General features: G+C 31.8%; 1 pseudogene; it reads right to left on the minus strand.

Moving 5' to 3' along the window:
- Positions 1–23,061: 23,061 nt before the first annotated feature.
- On the minus strand, positions 23,062–25,077 carry LOC120072093 (tryptophan N-monooxygenase CYP79A68 pseudogene; annotated as a pseudogene).
- Between the last annotated feature and the right edge of the window lie 836 nt (positions 25,078–25,913).

The raw sequence follows: 25,913 nt of genomic DNA on the forward strand, positions 1-25,913 counted from the left end.
TCTAAGAGTGTTGCCAAAACACCTTTGGAGTTATGGAACGGTCGTAAAGCTAGTTTACGTCATTTCACAATCTAGGGCTGGCCAACACATGTGCTTGAGGCCAACTCTAAGAAACTGGAACCGCGTTAAAGGTTATGCCTGTTTGTATGGTATCCTAAGGGAATGAAATGTGGTTAATTCTATGATCCTAAAGAAAACAAAGTATTTATATCGACAAATACTACTTTTCTTGAGGAGGACCAGATAAGAGAGCACAGACCTAGAAGTAAAACTGTGTTCAATGAGCTTTCCAAAGTAACTACTGAATCGTAAATAAGAGTTGTTGAAGAGCCTGGTACCTCAACAAGAGTTGTTGAAGTAGGTTCATCTAGTAGGTCAAATCAACCTCAAGTGTTGAGGGAACCTCGACATAGTGGGAGGGTTGTAAACCCACCTATTTGCTATATGGGTTTAACTGAAATCCTATATATGGTAGTTGAAGAGCCGATTGAGAATCCATTGTCTTACAAGAAGGCAATGAAGAATGTTGATAGAGATGAATGGATCAAAACCATGGATCTCCAAATAGAGTCTATGTAACTTTAATTCGGTTTGGGATCTTATAGATCAACCTGATGGGGTTAAACCTATAGGTTGCCAATGGATCTAGAAGAGGAAATGGGATGCTAATGGGAAGGTTCAAACCTTCAAGGCTAGACTGGTGGCAAATGGTTATACCCAAATAGAGGGAGTCGACTATGAGAAGACTTTCTGGCATATTGCCATGTTGAAGTATATTCAGATCCTCCTATCCATTGCCTCATATTATGACTATAAGATATGACAAATAGATGTTAAGACTGATTTTTTGAATGGCAATCTTGAGGAGACCATTTATATGGTGCACCCGAGGGAGTCATAGTCCAAGATCAAAAGCAAAAGGATTGCAAGCTTATTGGTTCATTTATGGACTAAAACAGGCATTTCGCAAATCTTATGGCTTTGATCAGAACGTCGATGAGCCTTGTGTATATAAGAAGATCATCGACAGTTCAATAGTTTTTCTAGTGTTGTATGTAGATGATATCCTACTCATTGGAAATGATGTAGGTTTACTGACTATAGTTAAGAACTTGCTAGCAATCAAATTCCAAATTAAATATTTGGGAGAGGCTCAGTTTGTTCTTGGTATTCAGATCTTTCGAGATCGAAAGAATAAAATGCTAGCACTATCTCAGGAATCGTATATTGACAAGATGTTGATCAAATTTTTGATGCAGAACTCCAAGATGGGCCTATTGCCTTTTAGGCACGGAGTTACTTTGTCTAATGAATAGTGTCCTAAGACACCTCAAGAGTTTGAGGATATGAGACGGGTCCCCTATGAATTTCTCGTGGGCAGTTTGATGTATGCAATATTATGTACTAGACCTGATATCTACTATGCAGTGGGGATAGTCAGTAAATATCACTCTAATCTAGGATATGATCACTGGACAGCCTTTAAGAACATCCTCAAGTATCTACGGAGAACGAGGGACTACATGCTTGTGTATGGTTCTAAGGATTTGATCCTTACAGGATACACGAACTATACTTTTCAGACTGATAGAGATTCTCGAAAATCCACATCAGGATTAGTGTTCACTCTTAACGGAGGGGCTGTAGTATGGCGAAGCACAAAGCAGGGGTGCATCGTGGACTCTACTATGGAGGCTAAGTATGTAGCGGCTTGTGAAGCTGCTAAGGAGGCCATTTTACTAAGGAAATTTCTGATTGATCTAGAAGTTGTTCCAGACATGTCAAAGCCCATCATATTTTATTGTGATGATAGTGGTGTTGTGGCTAATTCTCGTGAGCCTAGGAGTCATAAGTGTGGTAAGCATATAGAGCGAAAGTATCATCTCATCCGAGAGATTGTGCATCGAAGGATGTGATTGTCATGAAGATAGCTTCGAAGCACAATGTTGCTGATTCGTCTATGAAGGCCCTCACGACTATAGTGTTTGAGGGTCATCTGCAGAGTATGGGTCTATGGGATTGACCACGGTTGAACTAGGGCAAGTAGGAGATCTAGTACTGGGTATGTTATGCTCTAGTTTACTGTTTTGTGTAATTGAATTTTTTTATCTATACCCCACTAGCTTTAGGCTAAATGGGAGATTGTCTATGAAATATACGATATTTTAGTTGCATTAACCACAAACCAATAAACTAACATTCAATATTATCGTTGTAACTTAAACATGTATGCGGAGACATATAGATGGATCATGTTTACGTGATAACCTAAATGGTCTGTAGAATATGGATAAAGTTGAGTATCTTATCTTGGTGACACTACGAGTATGGCCCACTTTGTAGGTGGTAAAAATGTTGTAAAGTGCTACAAATGATCTGATCCTAATCATTCATGTATTAGACATGCGAGTGGGGATATTCTATACAAAGGAGTTTGTATAAAATTGAACCACGAAATTCTTAGTCTCAATATATAATGTCGTTCACAATAGAGACTTTCATTTCATTAAGATGACCATAGGTAACATGATTTTAATCCTAAGTGAGTTGTGAACTTCTGCCTAGGATGACGGTCCTTTGATTTGTATAGGTGAGAGTGGCCAGATCGCCGACTCAACAAGCCTACCATTTGAGGATTCGTCTGATTGAAGAGCTAGGAACTCAACTCCACAAGATGGACTTCACTCCTTCCACGAAGCAGGGGTAAGTAGATAAATTTCTCCCTTAAGGGCTGATTTCAGGTCTTGAACAATGTGGCGCCAAACCCTCTCCTGGCCCGAGAAGGGTTTAGTCATATTGGGACTATGATGTATTGTTCATTAGAGGGATCAGTGGTACTTAAGGAGTTATATGTAACTACAGGGTTAAAACGGTAATTTGGCCCAGCTGTACTTACGAGCAATTTATGAAGGATCATCGTACTATTGATTGGTTATATCTAGTGGACATAGAAGTATATCTGTAGTAAGAAGAATGCAGCTATCAGTCTTTAGTGGAGTGCTCAACAGTTAACGGATGGTGGATAATGTAATTAAAGAGTTTAAATAGTTATTCACGCACCGTTGGAGCTTCAAGCTACAGGTCCATAAGGTCCCTTTGGTAGCTTAAAAGGATTCAATTGAGAATTAGTTTTTTGGTTAATTTGAATTGTTCAAATTAATAAGATGGAATTTAATTATATATGATATAATTAAATTGATTCAATTATATATGATATAATTGACATAATATATTTGATACATTATTATTTAACTAGAGGAATAAATATTTGAATGAGATCAAATAGCTGTTAATTTAATATAAATATGATTTGTATTAAATGTCATAAGATAGTGAAAAGGAACTATAGTTTATATTGTATATGATGCAATATTAAAATTATAGGTTATAAATATAATATGATAAGTTGGTTATCATATTTATTTATATTATTAATTATTTTGAATAATTAATCCCTTTTTCTCTCTAACCACCTTAGTGGGAAGTTAGTTTATTTTTATGACAAAGTGGAATAAATAAAATATGATTTTGATTATTCCAAAAAAATAATCTACATAAATAGTGAGAGTTTACATGATAAACATACAGAGGCTATATGATAGCTCTTTGGTCTACACGATTGAAGAATTATCTATGCGATAGTGTTGTTCTTCCTCAGTCGTCTTCCACCTCTAAACTCACAAACTCCATCCTAATCAAAATAGCCAGAGCACATCACTCCTGGGTTCTCACTCTGAGAATACAAGGAGACTAAGTGGTAGTGTCTTCCTTTTTTGTTCGAGTTTTTGTTGTTGTTCGAGGAGTTCGTAACTGTTTGAGGAGTTTGTGACAGTTCAAGGGATTTACGCCGAAGAAGTGTTTTTTAAATGTATTATCCCTTGAACCGTTGTTTCTTGTTTAAAAGCATGCTATAATTTTTATTAAGATGCATAATCTGTATGTTTGCGGTAAATGTTTGTTTTCAATCAAAATGGAATTTGGACGATCCGCTTCCGCTCATGGATCTTCTAAATCGAGTTCCTTTAATCAAACCATCCCGTCTTAAATATTTCTCATTCTCCAACATAGAAAAATAAAGTAATTATTGAAAAAAGTAAACTTCCCATGGAGGGGGTTGGGAGCGATAGGAGGTATTATTTGCTAATTGTCTATATATTTTTCTAGGCAGCTTCTGGTGGTTTTTGCAGTTGTCACAAATGAAGTCTTAAAATCTGCCTCAGACATGTCTAATTACGGCTGAATTTCTCATTTTTCAAAGCTAGAATTTGTATGCAGAATATTTTTATTTTCTAATTCTAGAAATCTTTGCAGAAATATATTGTTTGATATTTTTCATTTTATGGTGCATCTTAATTTTTAGAAAAGGACATATATTCTGAAATTTCTTTTCTCAATTGGCCACAGTCTTTTTATGGTGAATTATGATCTTCTTTGAGGGTTGCGACATTTGTTGTTTAATGAGAAGAGTGTAATTCTTTCGGAGAAGATAGTGCATCATCGAGATTTGTACTAGCAACCGATTTGTTCTTGACGGTCGTTTTTTACATCATAGGTTTTATCGATCTTTGTCCACCTTATTCTGCTATGTGTACCATTTGCATAAATCATTCAAAGAACTTGAAGACTCTACTTGTCTTAAAGGGAGTCTAAGGCATCGCTAAAGAGAAGAGATTTTCGGTCTTTGAGGGAACCTTCTAAAGTGAAAAGGAGTCTCACACATTGTCGAAAGTCGAAGTGTTCAACACTAATATTATTACACTTAGGAGAAGCATAAGTTTAATTGAGAGGGAATCTTAGATCTAGGGGGGAGCCTAGGTGACTTGTGAGTTAGGCTATACAAGAGTCAATGGAGCAGTTAGAGTATTATAGATAAGTACTACGTTGTAATTACTTAATTCTTTAATATTAGTGGATTATCTTTCTTGGACACTACCCCTCAGACGTAGATGGTTTATCAACGAATTGGGTTACCAATTTCTGTGTGCTTTTACTTGTTTTTTTGTTGTTACGTTGCTTGTCAATGCTTTCTGTTTAACATCCATATTTCGAGTGACGAGTTATCCTTTTGCCTTTTCATTTGGTATCAAGTAGCGAGTCACCTTTATCTCTAGTGTTTTGATCATGAATGAAATCAAAGAAGGTGGCTCCACCATTCGTCCCCTTTCTTAGATGGAACAAACTATTCTTGGTGTAAAACTCGAATGACGACTTTTTTGAAGTCAATTGATAGCAAAACATGGAAAGGTGTTGTTATAGGTGTTGGAATTGATGCCCTAAATCTCGTGGTCTTGTAGTTTCTAATTGTATTGTTCAAACTTTTTATTTATCTAATAAAATATGAGGTATTTTATTCGACATTTAGTTGCAGTAACTCACAAAAAACTAATAAACTAAGATCCAAGGTTATCTTCTGTAACTTAAACATGTATGTGGAAACATACCGGTGGATCATGTTTAGTGGCAACCTAAACAGTCTGCAGTAAATGGATAGAGTTAGTTACCTTATCCTAGTGACATGTGAATACAAATTGTTTTGTAGTTATTCTAATTATAGTAAAGTGCTACAAATGATCTGATCCTGATCATTCATGAGACATGTGAGTAGGAGTATTTTACACAAAGAGCTTGTATAAGACCGAACCACGAAATGAATAGCCTCTCTGTATAACACCACTGTAAGATGAGACTTACATTTCATCGGGATGGCCATAGGTGACTTGACTTGATTCCTGAGTGAGTTGTGAACTCCCGCCTATGAAGGCATCCCTTTGATTTGTGTGGGTGAGAATGGCCAATGTCGCCAACTCAATATGCCTATCATTTTGGGGATTCGTTTGATGGAAGAGTTGGGAAAGCAGCTACACAAGAAGACTCCTTTCCTACCGTTAAATAAGTAGAGAGTTTCTCTCTTAAGCATTGATTCAAGGCTTCAACAATGAGGCACCACACCTTCTCTTGGCCTAGAGGGGTTCGATTATAGTTGGACTATAAATTGTTGATTAGAGGGATCAGTGGTAGGTTGAATTTAGTGTTTTAAATCTCATATATCTTGTAGTGTGTATTTTGAAAGAACAAACGTTTAAACAAATGAAAATAATTTAGATAAAACTGAATTGTGTAACAAATAATTAAAGAAATAAAAAATGATTAGAATAGAAAATTAGTTTTATAGACTAAAAATTGAAAAAAAAAAAAAGATGGACAAATATAAAATTGAACTTGATATGAAACAAAACGTGATAAAACAGGATAAGAAGGTAGACTAATGAATAAAAAAAGATAAAAAACACATAAATGTATAAAGAAACAAAAAAAATATTGAAATATAACTGAATCCTGTAACAAATATTTTAAAAAAAATTGAAAAATTGTTCGATAAAAACTAAATCTGCACAGAAAATATAGATATCAAACATATATTTGGGGAGAAAAATCGGGAAAGGTTATTTGTTTAAATGAAAAAATATTGAGATCCAGGACTCAATTTATTTACCGTTAAAAACTTATAGCTCATGGATTTATAATTACATACATCTATACTATCTTAAAAGTGCAATGGGGAGTAATAGTTGTTTATAGAATTATAAAATGTTATTGAAAAATTGTCAGAAATAACACCCTCAACTTTTCATCTTTCACAACTAGTGCACTTTTTGAAAAGTCGTTACACTAATTTTTCTCAGTGGATCTCGAACGAGATTTACCACCAAATCTTATATATTTTAAAATTTTCTCCTATTATCTTTACCAAATATTATATTCGATTCTTATATAATTTTAGGCCAATTTCTGTTTCCATGATTATATGAATTTCTAAATTTTCAAATCAATTTATCAATTATATATATTTTTTTTCAGATTGATGATTATAAAATTTTTGTATTAATCTACCCAAGAATTCATCGATCTTTAATTTTCCCGAGATTCATACCGAGATTTTATATATTTTCCATATTTTACCTTTTCTTGAAAATTTAATCTTTCCAAAAATTTAAAAATGAAAATCAATCACCTGACATCCATGTAAAAAAATTATTAAGATAACTAATAAATTTATTTGAAAATTTCGCTAAATATTTAATAAATTATGTAAGATTTTGATATAATATTTGGTAAACATAATTGAATTGGAGAAAATTTGAAAATATGTAAGATTTTGTATAAGATTTATGAGGATCACATAATATTTTGGAAGAATTACTAGAATCTCGGTCTAACTTCTGCGAGATGTATCGAGATTTTTTTTAACACTAAATCTTTGTGGTCGATCTTGTTTGAGATGGACCGATAAAAGCTATTTGAACAAGTTTTCAAAAAGGGTGCTAGTTTTGTAGTGAAAACTTTTAAAGGTGTTATTTCTGACAATTTCTCAATATAATTTTACATTAAAATCATTAAAAATAATTTATATTTCACGTAAAATAAATTTATCTCTAATATTTGATTACAAAATTTCTAAAAAATTAAAATTTTAAAATTTTAAAACATTCAATTAAATTATTTCTAATAATTTATAATTCACGTAAATTAAATTAAAAAATATTTCATTCACCTCAAAAAATTATATCATTCACATGGATTTAAAAAAAATTATCATTCAAATTTTGTTTTCTATAATATTTAATTCTTAAAAAAAACTCTTAATATTTAATTCTAATATTTGATTTAATATATAAAATTTATCATTAAAAAGAAAAAATTACATGTAAATTAAATTTGTTTAAAATTTGATTATCGCTAATATTTAATTTAAGATCCAAAATTTATCATTAAAAAAATTACATGTAAATTACAATCTCTAATTCACGTTTAAAAGAAATCTCAATCTTTCCATTGCATTAAAAAAAAGTTCTCTCTCAATCACATTATTTATTTATTTATTTTGGAAGATATCTCATTAGATAATTATAGAATTAAAGATTAATTAAATAATTTATTTATTTCAAAATAATATAATCACTGCCTTTTGTAAATTTTTCAACAAACATCATTTCAAAATAACAAATCTAAATTAATTTTGTAAAATCAAATTAAGATTTCAAATATAAATTTGCTCCCTTAGCTAAGTTAAACATTCAATTTTCATTTGGTATCCTTTTTCATTTTCTTCTTCTTTATGCTTTTTTTTTTGTTGGTAACTTTTAATTTTGTTAACCCACTCTCTTTATTATTTTTTTTGTTTTGTTTTAAATTTTGTTAACTTGTTCCTCCTATTTTTTTTTTGTTTTAATTTTTTATAAAATTCTATTTGTAACACTCAAGTATATATATTTTTTAATTTGGTTCACCATTATTCCTACATTTTTGTTTTTTGTTTCCTTTATTCTTGGATATGCCTATAATTTTTCAACATATGGTTTGTATCTTAATTTTTCATGTATTTAAACCATCTACTTTTTGTTTTTCTTCTTTTTCTTTTTTAATAAAAAATTCATTAACAATATGTGATATCACCATTCATTTTTTTCTCTTATTATGCTTTTAGTTTTTTTTCCAACTCAATATGTGACTTATTTTCCAAATTTTCATTTGTTTCAATTTTTTATTTGTTTTTTCTTCTTCTTTTTTATAATTTTTTAATAATTCTTTTTCTTTTTGTTCATTCCTATTAAGAGTTTCTTTTTTTTTTTTATTTATATATATGTGGGTGTTATTTATTTTTAAATTATAAAAAACTGGATCACTATCTTAATTATCAAATTTTGGTCAAATCGAACATAGCTCAATTGAACGAGCGTATTAGTAACCACGGAGTCTATGGTTTGAATTACCTATCCCAATTGTACTAAAAATATGAATCATAGTTCGGAGATGCAAACAAGTCCCTAAAATTGAATGGATAAATAATAATAATAATAATAATAATAATAATAATAATAATAATAATAATATTATTATTATTATTATTATTATTATTATTATTATTATTATTATTATTATTATTATTATTTGCATTCACACGTTAAATAATAGTAGATTTAGAAAGAAAACAAACATTTTATAATCTTATCGTTAATTCATCGATTTTTTTTATAAAAAAAAATTACATTTTATCTCTATCTCATATTATCTAAAATTTATATCTAATTCACCTTGAAAAAAATAATTATTTTTGACAAAATCTCATGTTATCTAAGAATCTATCATTTACCTGAAACAATTTTTAGAAAAGAAATTTTTTTTTGAACAAAATCTCATGTTATCTTAAAAAACTCATTTAATTCACGTTAAATGATTTGTAGTTTTGTTAATTAAAAAAAAAATCTCATTTTATCTAATATTCTTAAATAATATCATGATACTCAAATTAATGCATAACAATTCATTAAAAAAAAATCATTTCATGCATACAAAATTTTTTTTTTTTAAAAAAAACTCAACTTATCTAATAATTTCGAGATTGGATTTAAGATTAAATTGAATTAAATTTTGAAAAATAAATGGTCTCTACAATGAATTAAATTATCTCACAAATTTTTAAGGTATATCTCTTATGTTTTTATTTATGATGCACCAATCGCCTATGCATATTTATTTTTTACATTTTCCCCACACATTTAAACTACTTTTTATGTTGACAATGTTAATTATATTTATTAATTTTTTATTCTTTTGTGTGAGACTGAGATTGAGATTGGGAGTTAGGTTGATTAGTCTTTTAAAAAAAGAATAGTATTTGTTTTAATGAAATTGAGAATTAGCTTGCTCTAAATCCCAAGGTACCTCTTGTTCATTTTGGGTCACTTACTCTTCATCTGGAGACATGTCAGTTCATCTCTAGTTAACTTGCTCTTTTATCCTGAGGCACATCCTGCTTATCTCAGGTCAATATAAAAAAAGAGTACACGCGTACAAGCATGGATCACACTTGCTCTTATCAAAGTAGGAAAAACCACAAAGGCTACCCAGATAGAACACGAACAAGGCTCACTAAATTTCTTTGTTCGTTATCTGAAGATTTCACCCATACAGCTAGGCTTAGACCACGACTCTTATATGAATTGATAAGAAACAACGACTCTCCAACTATCTCTACAACTTTACGAGGTCTTTTGGAGTGTAACCAAAAGAAAAGTCATGAAGTGCATCCCCTAAAATGGACAATATCATATGATTATGGAGATGTCTAGAGTTCTATTGTCCTTAACATTATTATATTTACATCATTTTTATCCATAAGAATTTAAGCATTTTATTTGATCTTGCAAAGGGTTTTATTTAGTTCTTTAGATTTAGTATATAAAAATTATTTATCAATATTGTTATTTTTATATTTTTATATAATATATATAAAAAATTTGAATTTGTTCTAAATTTAGCATGTATTTAAATGTGACGTCCGACATTTGTCCAAAATACACATCAACTAATTATAAAATTGATCAAAAGACTTGCACATGTCAAATTTGTTCATAAAATTTTCAAAAAGGAAATATAAGGATACACAATATATTATCATTACAATTTTCAAATAAATTATATAAAAAGGTACGATGAGGAGTTTGTGATTCATCATAATTTGGTGATAATTGTTGTAATTATCATTATTATTATGGATGGTGGTCATCAAGAAATCATCCAAAATGAAGTTACTGTGTGATTTTAAGGTAGACATTTGTTATCATTGTGGTTGAAGAAGTACTAAGTTACGAGTGGTTCAAATCTTCCTTCTCCTATTTAAAAAAAATCAAATAAGAAAAAGCACATACAAACACACGTATAAGAGAAGAATAGGTGGGAAAATAAAAAATTAAAAAATTAAGAAATTACCTCAAATGTTTCAATATTGCATTTCTCCTCTACAACTCTATGAAAAGAAAAAGAAAAAAAAGAAAAAAATACGCATAAACATATCCAAAACTATATATACCACAAAAATGAAAATTAGAAGAAGAAAATGATGTGATTTATTTTCACTTCTTAACTTGTTATTGTGACTTTGTGAACGCGAATGAGTGAAAGAATAATATACGTGAAATCAAAATAATTAAATTAACATTTATTTATTATTTCCTAATATTCAAATACAAGGGTAAAATGGACACTAAAATTTCCTCACGTAGTTGCTTTTATACCTACTACAGATATAGATAAGTTTCCGAAGCTTAGGGAGGTTGCATTTCAACCAGAAACTAGGATTGATGTTGCAAAAACAAGGTGATCTTAAGACTGCAAAGAGTGTCTTTTTTTTTCTTATTCCTCGTGTTGCAAATAAACTATGAGTTTACACTTAGCTTTAATAAGAGCTGAGTTGAAGATTAAAGAAACTCATTCTCATTGTGGTCTATACTCCCATTCCACTCCCATTCAAATAACAAATATAAAACAAAAATTAGTTAGATTTTTGTTATGACTCTGAACTCAAAATTGATATTGTTTGAAAGCTTTACAGAACAGAGAATTTGAGATAGGGAAAAGAGATTGAACTCTGTAATTGCTTCTTCTTGGTAGAAATGACCACACATACCATAGGCCTAAGGTCTACGAGAGAGTTTCACTTTTCATTTTGTCCCACATTGGAGATTTAAGGAGTGACTAGACGGTATGTTCAATATGAGAGTACTTCTAATGACTTACAAAAAAGGAGAGAGTTGGAGCAAAGGACCTTTTCCCACACATGCCTATTTTGCTACCATCATTTGGCGATGGGTGAGTGGGTGGGCTTGGACTGCCATGCTCATGCAAAAAATAAATAAATAAAATAGTTTTACTTTTTTTTTTTTTGTTTTATTTTTAAACTGTTATTAATTATTTGGATTAAAAATGTTTTAGGGTTAATTGTGTACCCTAAATGTTTATATCTGGTATTAATTTTTCCATAAAAGAAAAACGTTTTGGCTATTCATCTTCTTCCTCTTTACAAAAACCAGAGTGGAACCAAATACATGAGATATAATTTTTCATTTTGTTTTCTCCCTAATTCTGAACAAATATTTTTCTCTCAATTTGATTCCAACCCTCCATCCGATGAGTGCACGACTGAAGGTAGGTGTTAGGTGAACCTTCGAGAGCAACTGACAAGAACGATTCACACCTAGATCGTACCGAATTTTCTTTCAAGGAAGTGGTGTTCATGGCACAACGAATTAGTTCCGAATCTGACGACCTTTTAACACTTCTCAATTGACTCCTTGAATGATGATGATCTATAGTTGTTCCTCAGAGTGAATGTAGACACTGATAACTAAACCACTATAATTTCAGGTGTATTCATCTTCTTCTTTATTCAATATCTAGTTTTGATAATTTGCTAAAAGATTTAGAAAGAATAGAGAGGTGATTAGAAGTGGTTTGCATGCAAATTGATAAACTAAAGGGGTATTAGAGAAGTTGCTTTGATTTGTGTTGTCATTTGATGTAAACATTGTTATGTGTGAATGTTATTTTGCAACAGTGTCAGTACTACAAAATTGGATTTTAGTGTCGGTTTAAAACTATCATTATTGGAATACAATATCGGTTTAAAACTAACATCGAAGATCGTGTTATAAAAGGTCTTTAATGTCTGTTATCTTTATATCGGTTTTAAACCAATATTATAGCTGACCTAAATTTCAATGTCAATTATCTTCAATGTCGGTTGAAAACTGACATTGTACACCATCTTCAATGTCAGTTGAAAACCAACATTGTACACCATCTTTTATGTCGAATTTTTACTAAATTTTTTCAATAATTGTCTGACATTTTTTTTAATGCCTCGTTTTTTAAAACGTCTAATCCATTTTCATTGTCAACCAAAGAGTTAAAAACAACAATAAATGTCTCATTTTGTGTTAGGATGTCCATCATTATATTTTATTAAAAAATATAAAAAAAAATTGTTTGATGTAATGAGTGTTTGTTATAATATATGCATGTTTACTTTTCTGCACAGAATTAACTACAATAATGAACACTTCTATAGTATAGATGATAATTTGTCTATCCACAAACAAAAATTTTTACGTTCGGTCTATTCTATAACTACTTATCAAATATGAATAAACACACCAAATCATTTGTCCCTTCACAAACATCAATTAGTACTTCCATACATACTTACACAAAATACCCATAAACAAAAATACTATACACAAATATTCCAACAAAAAGATCATGAATAGATAATAATTTATCTATCCACAAACAACAATTAGTACTTATTATTAACCTTATATAAATCGGCCAACAAAATTTGTCCATTGTGTTCGAATTATGTCAATCTCTTTCAAAGTATATGCATTTTTTGTTTTTAACTACGAAAAGAAAAAAAAAAAAAGATAGACTCAACATAAATTTACATAATTTATTAAATTGTGAAAAAATAAGTAAATGAAGGCCCAACTTCACTTTGGAAGAAATGATTTGGAGTTCACAAAAGAGCTCAAAAATGGGAAAAATACAAATTCAACTTCTTGTTCTTCTTCACTGTTTCCCAAGTAACAAAATTCCCAAAACTCCCACAATAGTGTTGCATCACAAGAAATAATCATTGTCACCCCCAACTTTCCACTTCCCGTTTCAATTGCCATTTTAAAAAATTAAACTGCATTCCTTATCAATCATAGTAACTTAGATAAAAAATTGTGAACAACTTCACACAACCCACAAGTTTAAACGAATTTGATCTGGAGCTCGAAGATAGGAACAGATCTGAACTGAAACTAGCAGATCTGAGACATCCACAACGTTGGCGAGTGTCAGACCTATGAAATTCAGTTGAATCACCACATTGATGATCGGATCGAAAAACCTATGAGTAGATCGGGCATATAGACAACTAGGTCTGTAAAACCCACGACCAAATCTGCAGATCCGATGCTAGTGACGAGCTAAATGGCGAACAAACCTACACAATGAGCTGAATGGTGATCGAACCTACACAAGATGATGAGCTGACCGATACCGGAGATCTGACCTGCATAAGCTGCACGAGTGATCAGAGGTCTGATCTACATGAACGAATGAACCTGCACGAGTTGCACCTCCACGAGCTGATGACAAGGTTCCAGCACGAGCAATGACGAACAATGGCAAAGAGGTCTGCATGGTGAATGATGATGACGAATGGTGATGATAGTCAAAGCTAAGAGGTTTGGAGGAGAGAAGTGAGAAAGGAGAGAGAGAAAATATAGGCAAATAAAAAGAGGATATTTTTAACTAAAGAAAAAAATGGGCATCTACAATATCGGTTTAGCGTAATTAAAAAATATATCTTTAATCTCGATTTCAAACCGATATTAAAAAACCGCTTTATTTTACAAAACCCCGACATTATACCTCTGTTTTTAGCTTTTCCAACTGACATTAAAGCCCAAATTTGTTGAAATGTGTAGAGAATCTTGAACCCATCAAATCATTTTCGTCTATGGGGGAGGTAGAAGTCTTAGTTTATTGTTTTTTATTTAATTTTTTTATCTTTTATATTATTGTTTATTTTCGGATTTTTTTTCCATTTTTATAGATTTTTTGTTTCAGATATTTTTTTTAAAATTTTTTTATGTCTTAATTTGAGAGTTTGTTTGTTTTTTTTTTAAATATTGGAAGTATTGAAACTTATTATAAATATATATAAAATTTCAAAACTTGTTGGAAAAATAATATTGTAGTTTTAGAGTAACTATCTCTTGAAAAGACATCAGTATTTTACAGTGCGATTTTGTTGAATAAACAAACATTATAATTTGGTATCTTAGGGAATATTAATTTTTTTTTTTCCCAATGATGAAAGAAAGAAATTTGTTGATTTATTCTATTTTAAGTAAGTATAGTTACTACCACATAATGGTAGTGGGGCAAATTTGTGCAATTCGGGAGACTAAGAGGACCTCCTTTCATAATTTGATAAGGAGGTCCACACCTAATAGGTTATGATATAGCTATCTCCAATCTTTAGTAAAAAAGATTACTGTTGTCCAAACACAAAAAAAAATTCAAAGAAAAAAGATTCATGTACATGCATCAACATAAGGAAAATAAAACATAATATATTCACATATTAACACAGTTACTTAATACTTATTGAAATTAGGTATATCTAACATAGATGTCACAAGTTACACACAATGTTATAGTAAGATAGATGTTAGAGATTTGGAATTGGCTATATATTTGTTTAAGGTTGTTTGAGTTTGTTTCTTGGGCGATTTGAGTGATGTCTCAGAAGTTGTCTCAGAGAATGTCTCTCAAATTACGATATTGAATGAGAATTATTTCTTTCTTCTATTGTGCTTATATAAAAGCAAGGTTTTAGGCTTGCCAGGGTTGGCACTTGTGGAATGAGATTGGGGCATAATCACGTTTCAGAATCTTTCACCGAAGCTCTCTGTAATTCTAGTAGTTGTGAATAGGGGTGAGAATCGATTGATCAGAGTTGGTTTTCTGATCAAACCGCCATCGAACCGACTATACTTAGTTTAGTAAATGTTCAAACCAACCTCGACTGTCGAAGAGTGAAATTCGGTCAGACGGTTGGTTTGATTGGTTTTATTCTTTAAAAAATATTTTCAAACTTCCCGATTTGTAATTTTCCCAAATGGACACTGAGTGACCAACTTCGGTTCAGTCGGTCGGCTTATTTTTTCAGTCTACCATACCCACCCCTAGTTGCGAATCAAGAAGTCAGAGAGTTATTTTGTGGCATGTTGCATATGTTAGGTTATATGTCCTAAAATTCGTAGTTTGTAAATAGTTAACATATATGAAGTTTATTCAGACAAATATTGTTAAATTAAAATGAATTGATTGTTTAATAACTCTAAATCCAATAAATTACGAACCCTTGGCTATTGTCAGAAATACTTGGACTTCATGTAGAGACATAAACTGGATCAAGTTCGAGTTAAATAGCCTAAACAATCTATAGTACTTGAATTATGTCGAGTACCTATTTCTCGAGATATTATTGAATACGGTCCGCTTTGTGATTTTTACAAATGTTGTAAAGTGTCATAAACGATGTGAACAGTTCGTTCATGTAGAGACATGTGAGCGGTGGTGTTTTACACGATAAGATTGTATAAGACTCACCATGAAATAGTCACTGTTACGTATTAACACCGTTTACTATTAACATTGATTAATTTCACTTCTTGACGACCTACATAACTTGATCTGAATCCTAAGCTGTCTATGAACTTCTATTTATTTGGGATTGCCCCTTAGTCTGCATAGATGAGGGTAGGCTCAGTAGCACTGCTTAATATGCCTCCCATTTCAGGATAAGACCAGGTAGATAGCTAGATACATAGAATTTTCAAGATGGAACTCACTCTTACCCATTTTAGCTAGTAGAAAGGTTGTTCCCTTAATGGTTGATCCTGGGTCATGAACAAAGGGCCCCATCCTCTCGTTGGCCTGAAAGGGAATAGATTTAGTGATTAAGATCCTAAATCAATTGTTCATTAGAGGAACAGTGGTAATTACGGAGAAAAGATGTAACTCAGGGGTAAAACGGTAATTGACCTAGCTGAGGTTACGAACAACCTGTGAAAGATCAACTTATTGATGATGGTTATCTCAAATGGACACAAAATATATCTACAGTGAGGAGAGTGCACTACAAGCTATAGTGGACAGTCATGTTAGTTAACGAATGTTGATTAACTAGGTTAAAGAGTTTGACCAGTTAGTCTCGGATTGTTGAAGCCCATGATTTGTAGGTCCATCGGGTCTCGTTGCTAGCTCACTACGGACAAAATTGAAGAACTAAGTGAAGTGAGAATTTGAAATGTTCAAATTCGGTCTTTAGAGAAAATTGTATTTTATAAGATATAATTTACAATTAAATAATTAATTTTTTTGGAATAGTATATTTTATATTAAATAAAATACTAGCATGAAAGTATTTTAAAAATTGATTAATGTGATTAATCAAAATTAGGTGTCAAAGTCAAGTTAATATGTGATATTATATTATTTATTTTTATTTTATTTTATTTAGTTAAAATTGTTTTAATTAAATAATTTATAAAATATGAAAAATGTATTTCATATTTTGTCAAATAGAATTGATTTATTATAAAAAAAATTAATAAAAAATTAGTTAGTGGAAAAATCCAATTGTTAGATTTTCTCACTAAGTGGATTACGAAGTGGCTCATGCTAAGCTTGACACCTATATTATTCATGCTCATGGAGTTTGAAGTGGATGCCATGCAAGAAGAGTTTTTGCATGTGTTTTAGTTTCTAAATAGTTTTGTTTTTCCAAATGAAAAGGTTATGCTTCCTTGATTTTTGATCATTTTATTTTCCACAAAATCTCTTTTACTCTCCAAAATAATTTAGTTAAATTCCCTATCTTTTCACTAAAATTCAGTCCCACAATCGTGTTCTTAACCAGAGAATAGTGAGAATTTACCGTTGGTGGTGCTGATTGCTCACGGAGACGAAGATTCTTGTGGAAACTACCAAGGTTGTATTTGTAAACCCACTTTGCATGCTCAATCCTAGTTCTTTAATGCAATTAGAGCTTTTTTTATCAATTGCTTCCATTGTGCATGCTTCTTTTATTCCATCAACATCATAGTTTTTGAGTTATTCAAAGCAATCGTTAGAAGAGTTCTTTCTCTTATGGGTATCCTAAGACATCATTGGTTGAGAAGGACTTCTCATCCTTAGAAGGACCTTACTGCATCGTTGGTTGAGAATGAGTTCTCATCCTTAAGGGGATCCCAAGGCATGGTTGATAGAAAAGGAGTTCTCGCACTAACGGGGAGCCTAAGTGCTGACTCCGATTCTTGAACAAGGGGCCCCACCCTCTCATTGGCCTGAAAAGAACTCGATTTGATGATCTGATCACAAACCAATTGTTCATTAGAGGATCAATAGGACTTAAGGAATAAGAGATAATCTCGGGGTAAAACAACATTTTGATCTAACTGTTATTACGAACAACTTGTGAAGGGTTAACTTATAAATCATGGTTATATCAAGTGGACATAATATATCTACAGTGAGGGGAGTGCAACTTTGGGTTTTAGTAGAGCAACCTAGTAGTTAACAAATGGGGATTAATTCAGTGTAAAGAGTTTAGTCAATTAATCTCGAATCGCTGGAGCCCATGATCTGTAGGTCTATTAGGCCCCCTACTAGCTCACAAATGGATAAGCCTTACAATAGCGTGATAAGTTAATTTGAATCGTTCAAATACGAATTAAAGAAATTAGTAATTATATGTGATATAATTACACATTTAATTTTAGAATTAAACAAAATTGGAGAATTGATTAATATTTAAATAAATTCATAAATAGGGATTCATGATAGTGGAATTGATGATTAATTAATTTGATATTTGATATTAAATTAATTGGAATTAATTAAAATTTTTAATTAATTATTAATTATTAATTTTATTAGAAAAATTATTTATTGAATTAATTTTTGTAAAATTAATAAAAGCTCAATTTTAATTCTATTTTTAATTTTTACTTTTAATTTTGGAAAAGTTTCAAAATTGAAATAAAAATTGAAAAATTGGAAAAGTGAGAATTTCCACTTTTTCACCTAGCAGGTTAGTCACAATTCCATTCCATTTTCAGCTCAAATTCTCAAGGTGGAGTTATAATTCATACATGCTTCTTGATTGCATGATAGTCATGCAATATATAGCTTAAAGTTTGAGTGGAATAGTTATGCAATTGTCGCTGAATTACAGAAAAAAAGGACTGAAGAAGATTGTTCTTCAAGCCTGTGATAAACCAGGAAGTCTATCATCTTCTCCATAACAATTCCTTAATCCAAACTTATTTTTAGTCCCACAACTCAATCTAAAGCACCAAGAGAATAGTATGGAAGACCTTCTGGTGGTTCACAGCCAAACGAGAAGGAGATTGCAGCTGGTTTTCGTGATTCAAATGTATCTTCAAAGGTTAGTGTTGAAACTCTGTTTTTAGTTTATGAGCATGCTGAATTTGAAGCCAAAAATAATGAATTATAATGCTTAATGATTATGTTTTCTTCCATTGCTTGCTTCCTTAATCAAAACTTACTTAAAGACAAAATACATGCAAAATCTCATCTTGCATGTCTTCCACTTCAAACTCCACTAGCATGAAATCTCTAGATGTCAAACTTTGGAAGAGCCACTTCAAATACCAATTAGTTAGTGGGAATCGCTAACTAATTTTTTATTAAAATAAATTTTATAATAAAACAATTTTTTACAAAAATATGAAATACTATTTTCATATTTAGAAATTATTTAATCAAAACAATTCTAATTAAATAAATAAACAAATTTAATATAACATATTAAATTGTCTTTGGCATCTAGCTTTCTATAATCACATTAATCAATTTTCAAACACTTTCATGCTAATATTTTATTTAAAACAAACTCTCCAAAATAATTAATTAATTATAAATTATATTTTATATAAAATGTAATTTTCCTTAAAGACCGAATTTGAACATTTCAAATTTTAACTTCACCTAGTTCTTCAATTTTGTTCGTAGTGAGCTAGCAAGGAAACCCGATGGACCTACAGATCATGGGCTCCAACGATCCAAGACTAACCAATCAGACTCTTTAACCTAGTTAATCAACATTCGTTAACTAATGGGACTGTCCACTATAGCCTGTAGTTGCACTCCTTTCACTGTAGATATATTATGTGTCCATTTGAAATAACTATCATCAATAAGTTGATCATTCACAGGTTGTTTGTATCAAAAATCGAAATATCCCTGAGTTACATCTTTTCTCCTTAATTACCACTATCTCTCTAATGAACAATTTATTTAGGATCTTAATCACTAAATCCATTCTCTCTCAGGCCAACGGGCGAACGAGGCCCCTTGTTCAAGACTCGGGATCAATGCTTAAGGGAACAACCTTTCTACTATCCTTAAAATGGGTAGGAGTGAGTTCCATCTTGCGAATTCTACGTTCCAGCTATCTACTCGGTGTTATCCCTGAAATGGGGAGGCATATTGAGCAGCATTATTGAGCTTACCCTCACCTATGTAGATAAAGGGACAAGCCCGAATAAGTAGAAGTTCATAGATAGCTCAGGATTCAGATCAAGTTATCCAATTCATCAAGAAGTGAAATTAATTAGTGTTAATAGTAAACGGTGTTAATACGTGACAATGATTATTTTGTGGTTAGTCTTACACAATCTCATCGTGTAGAACACCCCCGCTCACTTGTCTCTATATGAACGAACTGATCACATCATTTATGAAACTTTACAACATTTGTAACAATCATAAAGTGGGTGATATTCAATAGTATCTCCAGAAATAGGTACCCAACTTAATCCAAGTACTATAGACTATTTAGGTTATTTTACTCGAACTTGATCCAGTTTATGTCTTCACATAGAGTCCAAGTATTCATTACAATAGCCAAAGGTTTGTAGTTTATTGGATTTAGAGTTATCAATTCAATTTCATTCAACAACATTTTCCTGAATAAACTTCATATATGTTTACTATTTACAAACTACGAGTTTTAAGACATACAACCTAACACAACACAAGAATCCTTAACACTTTCTACTTACATTCCAGCTTAAGGTGTCTTCACCATGCGAAGTCCAATGCATAGGCCCTCCTTGAGTTGTCATTCCGGCATTTTGCATGTTCTATTATGCGTCCACCTCACCTTAGGTTCGATCGGGGCTTCATTTTGTTCAGCCATTTATCCCTTGTTGTCGTAAATCCGACCTTGTTCTCCAAGTTTCTGTAGTCAACGCATGTTGACCTTGTTAATGCACATGGTTACTTCATCAACAACCCTCCATGCATCCAACATTTCCTCCATGCGTCCATAGGGTGCCTCCAAGGCATGCTCCCTTAGGTTTGGACGTATGGTTCCTTAACTATGTTACCAACTTGACTCTTACCCACCCTTAGCTTCCTCTTAGGCCTTTACCAAAAGCATGCACCCATCTTGCCCCAAGCATGCATCCAACTAGGGTTCTTGGGCGTACTTGGTGTAACAATCCCCCTAAGGATTTATCTTATGCTTTCATCTTGCCCCTTATAGATCCAAAATGGAACTCCCAAAGCCCCCTATATGCCAACCCTAGTTCTATACGCCTAATTCAACCTCCTACACCAATCCTTCTTCCTCTTCCTTCTCCTTTAGTCTCTATTTACTTTTCAATATATAGCTTACTTCCTCAACTCAAAGGCTTAGTCATTTATCTTCTTTGTCTTACTTTTCCCTCCAAGATATGCATCCACATGGCTACTGACGCGTCCAAAACACATCTATGTGTCTAACCCTTCCCTCATCAAGGTTTCCTCCACTTATGTTGTCCTATGTTGTCCAACACTTAGCCAATTCCTTTTCCAGAATATTCTATGCATCCATCATGCCTTCCCTATGCATCCATGATGGTTTTCTATTCGTCCATCCTGTTCTTCATGCATAGTTCCCTTAACTCAACTCATAGCATAGCTTCTCACATTCCCTAAACATCCAAGTTGTCCGAAAACTTCTCTTGGGATGCATTCACTATGCTTCCATGCGTCTAAGACTCTCCATCCTCTCTTATGCTATGAGTTCAACTTTTACTCTCATAGCATAGTTTGGACACTTAGCCAAATTTTTGGCTTCAAACTATTATGCCTCCAACACTTAGAAAGTTTTCTCCCTCAAAAGCATAGTTTAGTTAAACCTTCCTCTTTCAAGACCCAAACTCCAAGCTCTTCTCTACCTTTAAGGGGATCCTGTGAGGATGAGGGTGTTATAGTTCATCCCATCTAGAACTGGTGGGCGTGTAGTAGATCCACCTTCCCTAATCGACTCCATTGAGGAACCAATGAGCAAGAAGTCAATCCCCCGTGATACCAATTGAAAGAGAGTGAATCACAATAATACCATGAGCTAGTAAAAAAGCCACTGGAAAAAGTACAGACAAATAGACAGAAGTAAAGAGTAAAAGAGATGCACACAGAGACTTGTTAACCTAGTTTGATGAAATCATACCTACATCCGAGTGGCTTTCTGCCTAGGTGAAAAGAAATCCACTAGAATGTAACTTAGTTTTTATAACATACACTTCAACTAAGATTACATAAAGTCAGTTTACTCATAACTAAGTACTAGCGAACAAGTTAGGCTTCCCCTAATACTAATATTGCTTATGATGAGTCTGCAAATTTAAAGTCCCCCTAAATCTAATGTCACAGCAACGATTCCAAGCCCTTTTGACTTGCTAGTTGAAGGAACACTTAACCAATACTCTACCACAACAAAACTACTTGGTCAACTCATGCTTCAAAGAACTGCCCTGTTTCTTACTCTGATTATATAGCGATGCCTAATATACGAAATCCTTTTAGATTACAATGAATCAGTCCACACTAGAAAGAATACAGCTTGCCCCAAAACCACACAGAAGACATAGATAAAAGCATGCCACAAAAGATAAGAAATACACCAACGATAACAAATCAAACAAGGAAAAGATCACCCTAACGAATCTGCCATCAATAAGTAAAGAATACTGACACCATGTCAGAGACAAAATATCCAATAAAATAAAAGAAAATATTATCTACCAACCAACACTAGAACACAAGCTATTCTATTAATCATACAACCTATAATCTAATCCAAATTTCACTTTCTCAAGCTAAAACTTAAATTAACGAAAAAATTAATACTTGAACTGAGAATTAAAAGCAATAAGAACATATTAGATAAATGTAAATGTTGCAATATGGAAATACCTCTTGAATTATTAAGGATATAAAAATCAAAACATATCAATACTATTTTTCAATTATTGTGTTCTACTACTCATATCACAATAAAACATAAACTCCATACAATCTAGAAATAAATCTGCTAAAATTTAAATCAACATCCAGAGCCACATCTAGCTCATATTATGTACCAATACCAACTCCAATTAAGTTATTCATTTCTCTCTATATATATATATTTGCTTACACAATATCTAATTTACCTCCACAAATAAGTGTGATGGTAAAAAAAAAAAAAAAGACCTATAACCTAAATTATTTTAACAATACGTGAGAGAACATAGAAATTAAACACACTATCTATTTTTATCTTGTCAACATTGTGTTTTTAGGTAGTTTATGCATGCTTTTTGGTCAATAAAGGCTTGGGTACATACTATGAGATAAACGTGGCTCTGCATGCAAATGTAATGGCTTCGAGAGAGAGAGAGATCATCAATATAAAAAAGGTCTATCTTTGTGATTCCTGCCATTAAACTCCATGTAAATCCTTGTAGAAGTCTGGCAAAATAACATCATGGTAATGTTAATCCCCAGTGAGCTACCAACACAACCTCTCCTCCCTCTAGTAAAGGTGACGAATCGCAAATTGGGTTCCGAAATTCCCAATTAAACTGTCCCATCTTTTAGATGACGATCTGCATCAAATCTCATTGGATCCTCCCAAACCCTTGGATTTCGACCGAGACTTGAACGACTGAGAAACACTTCACTTCCTTTGGGAATAAAGTAGCCAACCACAACAATATCAGAATTGGAAACGTGAGGAACATTGAAGGATGAAAATGGATGAAGCCAAAAAGATTTTCTAGCACAAGCTATGAGATACTTGAGTTTTGGGATATCAGATTCTTGAACTAGCTTTTCTCTTCCAACTACTTCGTTCAGTTCTTGAACGACTTTTTCGAGAATTTTTGGTTGGTTGAGTAATTCTCCATTGCCCATTCCACTACGTTCGAAGGATTATCTATCGTTGCAATTGGTAAGTCCTATTATTATAATGGTGGGGAAAGTTGGCATTAGTATAAACAACAATATGTGACCAAATTTCAAGAAGCTTAAATTACATGTTAATTAGTTTTTTATGTTTAATTTTAAGCTTGTATTTGTCATTCGACCTTAAAAAATATCATCAAATAGTAGTTTTTCAACTTTCAATTTTGTGTCTAGGGTCTTTACATTAAAAACATTTAGAAGGTTAGTATGTAGTAAGACCCGTGAAGTTAAAAACAAATGTCAAAATAGGTCAAACATCTTATTGTTGAAACCAAACCAAATAGTTACAAACTTAAAAGTCAAGAGACTAAGTAGAATTATATATAATTTAACCACATGTGCATGTATGTATGTGCGAATAATTTATCGTGGTTATTATCATATTCAAAATTGTAGAACATTTACCGTGATTTGAGCCTTGATCTCTTCAATTGACAACAACGAATTTGTATTCTCATCTTTAAGTAAAATGAGGATATCAAGAATATCCTCTACCTCTTTAATTTTCTTGTCCTTCTATTCTTGCACTCTCTCGTCAATAATGGGTTCGTCATATTTTTAAAGGATATTCAAAGCATTCTTCATAATTTTCTGATGTCCATCTAAATCAAATGACTTCAAACAAGGCATGAAATCTGATATAGAAAATGCATGAACTTGCTTAACAATGGTCAACAACACTTGATTATGTTCTTCTTCTTCAAAATTGGCCCCCATCTTTCCTTCCTTTGCCATAGTATCTTCTATTGAATAGCATTTGTCTAAGAATGTTACCGCAATAATGTTGTGTTATGCTTCTAAGATTAATCACTGCACCTCCTCTATTGTTGTTGGTTTGGGTGAAAATATAGCGTAAAAGAGTATCAGCTTCGGCGGTTCTTTGGCCAAGCATTCGATAGAGAGTTGATGGATTGAGTATTTCTGATGTAAGGATTCTTCTCATCTTCTTCCATTGGTCTCCTAATGGTGATAATATTGTGGTGACATATCTACGAGTTAAGATATAAATAGCGTTGGACGTAGAAGAACGTGATGCAAAGACAGAATCATAAGTCTTAAGAAATTCAAGAACGAGTTCTGGAGAAGTGACAGAGATTACGTAAGCATTTTCGAGGCGTATGGAAGCAATTTCAGTGTTGAGTTGCTTCATTACTGAATGAATCCATTGGTGTGTTGGGGATTTGTTGATTAACATTGTTGGGAGGCAACCAACGAGAGGCCATGGCTTTGGGCCAGGTGGGAGAGGTGGTCGTCGGACTAAGTGTTTTCTTCTACGGTTACAATAACATTGGGAAAACAAGATAGAAGTGAGAGCCATAAATCCAAACACAATTAAAGTTTTAGACGTTATGGCTATTGGAGAGTTTTGGTGTGCCAATTAAGTAATGAATAAAAAAGCAGTTACCATGGCTTTCTCTCACTCCTCTCTCTTTCATAGATGAATGCTATGTAGCTACCATAATATATATTAACGTAATTTGTAGTGACATATAGAGTATTTAATTAAATTATAAATTTAGTCGACCAATTTTTGTTATTGACATCTATTTGATATTTAAAATGGAATTAATTTCAAGTTTAACTTTTAACTTTTAATTAAAAACTCACTTAATTCTTATCGAGCATCTAATAAGTCTTTAAAGTTTTAATAATGTATAGCTTGAGTTTTAAAGATCTCCCTAATAACTTGCCCTTCTACTAATTGACATTTTTAATTCCACTTAAGACAAAAATGCATGGATAGTTTTTTTTTTTTTTTGAATATAAATGGAATAAAAGAATTTGCTATAGACCTCGTACTTATTAACACAATTATATGTCATTTGAGTTATACTTGCTTTGACAAAAGTGTATGGATAATTACTTACAACAATGTGTATTTTTATATCAAAACTTTATCTATTAATACAGCTATATTATATTAGAAAAGTAGGATTATTAAAAAATATTTTCAGATTTTTCAATTTTAATTTATCACACTTATGTCATTTCAATAGTAATTAATATTTTTGTATATATTCAAACATTAATGCGTTATTCAAGTCGATATCTAACAAAAAAAAAAAAAACGTGGAAATACTCCTTTTATCTTTTTTCTTTTATGTGCACTAACGTGTAAAGCCAAAATCAAATAGAAAAAAAATGCAACAGTTACTTTTTAAATTTATTATAATAATTATTATTAAATTAGTGGCAATAAACAATGCACC

The sequence above is a fragment of the Benincasa hispida genome, chromosome 2 (genome assembly GCF_027475165.1).
Source record: "Benincasa hispida cultivar pf3 chromosome 2, pf3_genome.v1.1, whole genome shotgun sequence".
NCBI classification, from domain to species: domain Eukaryota; kingdom Viridiplantae; phylum Streptophyta; class Magnoliopsida; order Cucurbitales; family Cucurbitaceae; genus Benincasa; species Benincasa hispida.